At 32.6% G+C, this 5,000-nt stretch overlaps 2 non-coding genes across 2 annotated transcripts; both read right to left on the bottom strand.

Annotated features, from left to right (window-relative positions):
• Positions 1 to 529: 529 nt before the first annotated feature.
• TRNAI-UAU (transfer RNA isoleucine (anticodon UAU)) lies at positions 530 to 619 on the bottom strand. The gene is given in 2 exon segments: positions 530 to 565; positions 582 to 619. It is a non-coding gene; the product is annotated as a tRNA-Ile (tRNA).
• Positions 620 to 4,174: 3,555 nt separating this feature from the next.
• Positions 4,175 to 4,264, bottom strand: TRNAI-UAU (transfer RNA isoleucine (anticodon UAU)). The gene is given in 2 exon segments: positions 4,175 to 4,210; positions 4,227 to 4,264. It is a non-coding gene; the product is annotated as a tRNA-Ile (tRNA).
• Positions 4,265 to 5,000: the final 736 nt, after the last annotated feature.

Here is a 5,000-nt window from a genome sequence, read left to right as displayed (position 1 = left end):
TGCGTAGCGTCATTCAAATAAAACGGTTTCGCCGCAGCCATTCAGTGCTGATGAAAGCGCTGCCATTTGAAAGAGCTTAGCTTTTCTACCGATGATTTATCTAATGTTCATGTATTCTTGGAATGTTCATTATTGCCCTTCTGGAAGCGAAATACTGAGGTCTCTTATATACAGTTGATATGGCTGTAGTGGCTTTAGTCCAGATAATATTCAAAAGATAAACTGAACATGCAAAGAAGGGAATGAAGTTGAATTAATGATTGCATGATCATCCTAATGAATATGCAATATTCAAACGTGAATGATCCACCTTTTATTATGGTATTTGAGTCTTATATAAAGCGTTTGTCACAATCATTGATGAATAACAACAACAAAGAATCATATCCCTACAAAATGATAAGAAAAAGACATAAAGGCAAACCAACTCTATTAGATTATTTAACTTCGTATGCAACGCTACTGGAAGAGCGAGCGTACGAGCGTCTACAATGCAGCCTGCAATCCTATTCAGTTCGACCAAAACCTATGCCCCAGGTGAGGCTCGAACTCACAACCCCGGCATAGCTCAGACACTGTCGTATAAGTACCGTGCGCTAACCGATTGCGCCACTGGGGCTTTCTTCTGCATTTCACGCCTTCTGCCATCAGCGCAATGGAGAAATGATACATTAAATGATGCATTAAATACATATATGAATACATCGGCAATAGCAAAGTTTGAGCAGCGTATCTGATTGTATATAACAACTAAACACACGCACAAACGCCCAAATAATAGATAACAAGAGAACAATTGCACCAAATGAATTAATAAAATCTAAGCAATGGAAGATTGCAAGAGAGTGGAACCCACAATTACTTCATCTACTTTCTCCTCCTCCTCCTCCTTCTTCTTCTTCTCCTTTGACATACGATATGCAAGTTGAGTTTGTCTTGGAATTTTGTGGAAAACAGAACGGAAACATTTTTAAATCCCCCCCCTCTCTCTCTATATATATATATATATATATATAAATATATATATATATATATATATATATGATTATATATGAATAAATAAATAAACAAATATATACAAATATATATGTATATATTTATAGATAAATATAAATCAGTACATATATATGTATGTATATACACGTGCGTGTGTATTGTATGTACATACATATATAGCATACACACATATATATATGTATATATATACATATATACATATATGTGTGTATATTGTATATACATACATATAACACACACATATATATGTGTATATATGTATATATATATATATATATATATATATATATATATATATATATATATATATAAATGTATAAATTATATATATATGTATATATAATATATACGTATATATGATATATATGTGTATATATGTATATATATACATATATGTACGTATACACACACATACACAAATACACACACGCACCCATAGACACACATACACACACACACACACACACACACACATATATATATATATATATATATATATATATATATATATATATATATGTATGTATGTATGTATATAAATGTATATAATTACAATGCATGTACATATTTGTATTCATAAATAAATATATATATATATATATATATATATATATATATATATATATACTATATAAAGATAGATAGATATAGATAGATAGACAGAAATAGATAAACATATATATATATATATATATATATATATATATATATAAGTATATATATAAATATGTATATTTATGCATATTGAAATATGTATGTATATATATAAATATATATATATATACATATATATTACACACACATATGTATTACACACACACGCGCACGCGCACACCAACATACACACATATATATGTATATATATGTATATATACATATATATATATATATATATATATATATATATATATATAGAGAGAGAGAGAGAGAGAGCAGTATGTATTGGTTTATATGTATATATATATATATATATATATATATATATATATATATATATATATATATATATGTGTGTGTGTGTGTATGTGTGTGTGTGTGTGTGTGTGTGTATACATGACACACACACGCACACATATATGTATATGTATATATATGTATATATATATATACATATATATGTATATATATATGTATATACATATATATGTGTATGTACGTACATATGGTTATGGATATGTATGTACGGACACATTCTATTTGATTGCTTTATAATATAATATCACGAAGCGAAGGTGCATATCACTATCGAAGAGAAGCTTTCAAATCAATTGTGTAGATAGATTTTCGCTTTTTCTTATGTATATATTTATATATATATTACATATATATATATATATATATATTTATATACATATATTTACATATATATTTATATACATATATTTATATATATATATATATATATATATATATATATATATATACATGATGGAGATGTTACAAAAGATATTAAGTTTTTCATGTATCGACAATATATATATATATATATATATATATATATATATATATATATATATTTTTTTTTTTTTTTATCGTCTACGGATCTATAGCAATTCCCATTTTGCGTTCCAGTTGATCATAATACCAGGTGATGGAATGGGGGTATAAAGAACAAATCCTTTGTAATAGACTAAAACAAATCCCCCCCCCCCCCCTCTCTCTCTCTCTCTCTTTCTCTCACTCTTGCTTTGTGCTCTGGTTTAATGGCATTTATAGTGGTGTTACCTTTAGTCAACGCGGTCAATGTTAGTCATAAGCCAATAAAAAGAACAGCAGATATGTAGAAATTACCACCGAGGGTACCGAAAAGTAGCGCTTATCACCGCAGATCTCTTTGACAAAAATGCGTCCATTACCAACACGTGGCTCGGTCACATCGAGGAAATGTGTTGCCATGGAAATTGTAATACCCACGTATTACTACACCAGAATATGCCTCATGTAGCCATACCGGTGGCTTGTTCAAGCCTGCGTTTTATAGTGGAGGGCAATGCTGTGTGACTTAATGTTATGTGAAATACGTCAAAACACCAAAATTAATTAAAGACAGTTGAAACCTACCTTTAACTGTTGGTCTTGTTGCCTTATCATACATATGCTCTTTCCCATAACATAATAAAGATATATTTCTTTCTCCAACATATCCTTGAGACTGACATTATAGTGAGCGACAATATATTACAGAGCAGCAGAAAAGTCAGAGGGTAAATGTGTCTATGAAAAGAAAAATGCCTCAACTTTAATTCATCAACCATATTGTTTCTGCCAAACGGTCATCTACAACAATGGAGCTTTCGCCAATTCAGAAAGGAAAATAATGCATAGACTGCGGGATTTTCCAGGAATATACATCGACATATCATACTAAGTACCATGAAGCCGCGGAGAGGTTCCATTAGATGAAATCTATGTTCCAGTTAATATGGAACGACCTCAGGGCGGCCTCACATAAGACGCACGCTTTCCCTCCAAATCAAGGCTTTTGAGTTATGCTATCTCACTCACTCAGCCACTCTCTCTCCCATTCTCTCTTAGAAAGAAACACACACACACACTGTTTCAAAATTCATGCAAGTGAAGCAGAATGTAAATATAGTTTTTCCCCTCAACTTCCCTTCCATTTCATTCCTTCTGCGTAGCGTCATTCAAATAAAACGGTTTCGCCGCAGCCATTCAGTGCTGATGAAAGCGCTGCCATTTGAAAGAGCTTAGCTTTTCTACCGATGATTTATCTAATGTTCATGTATTCTTGGAATGTTCATTATTGCCCTTCTGGAAGCGAAATACTGAGGTCTCTTATATACAGTTGATATGACTGTAGTGGCTTTAGTCCAGATAATATTCAAAAGATAAACTGAACATGCAAAGAAGGGAATGAAGTAGAATTAATGATTGCATGATCATCCTAATGAATATGCAATATTCAAACGTGAATGATCCACCTTTTATTATGGTATTTGAGTCTTATATAAAGCGTTTGTCACAATCATTGATGAATAACAACACAAAAGAATCATATCTCTACAAAATAATAAAAAACATAAAGGTAAACCAACTCTATTAGAATATAAAACTTCGTATGCAACGCTACTGGAAGAGCGAGCGTGCGAGCGTCTACAATGCAGCCTGCAATCCTATTCAGTTCGACCAAAACCTATGCCCCAGGTGAGGCTCGAACTCACAACCCCGGCATAGCTCAGACACTGTCGTATAAGTACCGTGCGCTAACCGATTGCGCCACTGGGGCTTTCTTCTGCATTTCACGCCTTCTGCCATCAGCGCAATGGAGAAATGATACATTAAATGATACAGTAAATACATATATGAATACATCGGCAATAGCAAAGTTTGAGCAGCATATCCGATTGTATATAACAACTAAACACACGCACAAACGCCCAAATGATATAGAACCAGAAAAAAAAATTGCACCAAATGAATTAATAAAAACTAAGCAATGAAAGATTGCAAGAGAGTGGAATCCACATTTCCTTCTTCATCTTCCTTCTTCTTCTCTTCCTCCTCTTCTTCTTTTTCCTCCTCCTCCTCCTCCTATGACATGCGATATGCAAAATGAGTTTGTCGTGGAGATTTGTGGAAGACAGAACGGAAACATCTTCAGATCCCTTGGCTAACAAATAACGATAACAAAATGCGATAACAAAGCGCAGTGCCGAGCTAGGAAAAGGGATTTTGCAGGTATTTCTTGGGAAGAATGGCCGGTATCCTTGCAGTCAGAATGGCCAAGCTTATAGGATTTTTTGAGGGGGAATGGGGGGAGGGGCTTGCTTGTTGTTGGGAATATCTGCCCAGGCACTCACTCTTTCTATTTCAATTTTCGCTCTAACTTTACCAACGTACGCCTCTCCCTTTTAGCTATATTATCTTTTGGATTTTTGTTTTATGATTATGAGTCTAAACTTTAGTTGATTGCAATATGATATACAAGTTAGTTCCCCTAGTCATTTGTACATATATTATTT

This window comes from Penaeus japonicus, unplaced genomic scaffold, assembly GCF_977035675.1.
Source record: "Penaeus japonicus unplaced genomic scaffold, GWHDUDI00000001_assembly GWHDUDI00000035, whole genome shotgun sequence".
Classification (NCBI taxonomy): Eukaryota; Metazoa; Arthropoda; class Malacostraca; order Decapoda; family Penaeidae; genus Penaeus; species Penaeus japonicus.
The sequence above is the reverse complement of the archived record's forward strand: the minus strand, read 5'-3'. Positions and strand labels throughout refer to the sequence as shown.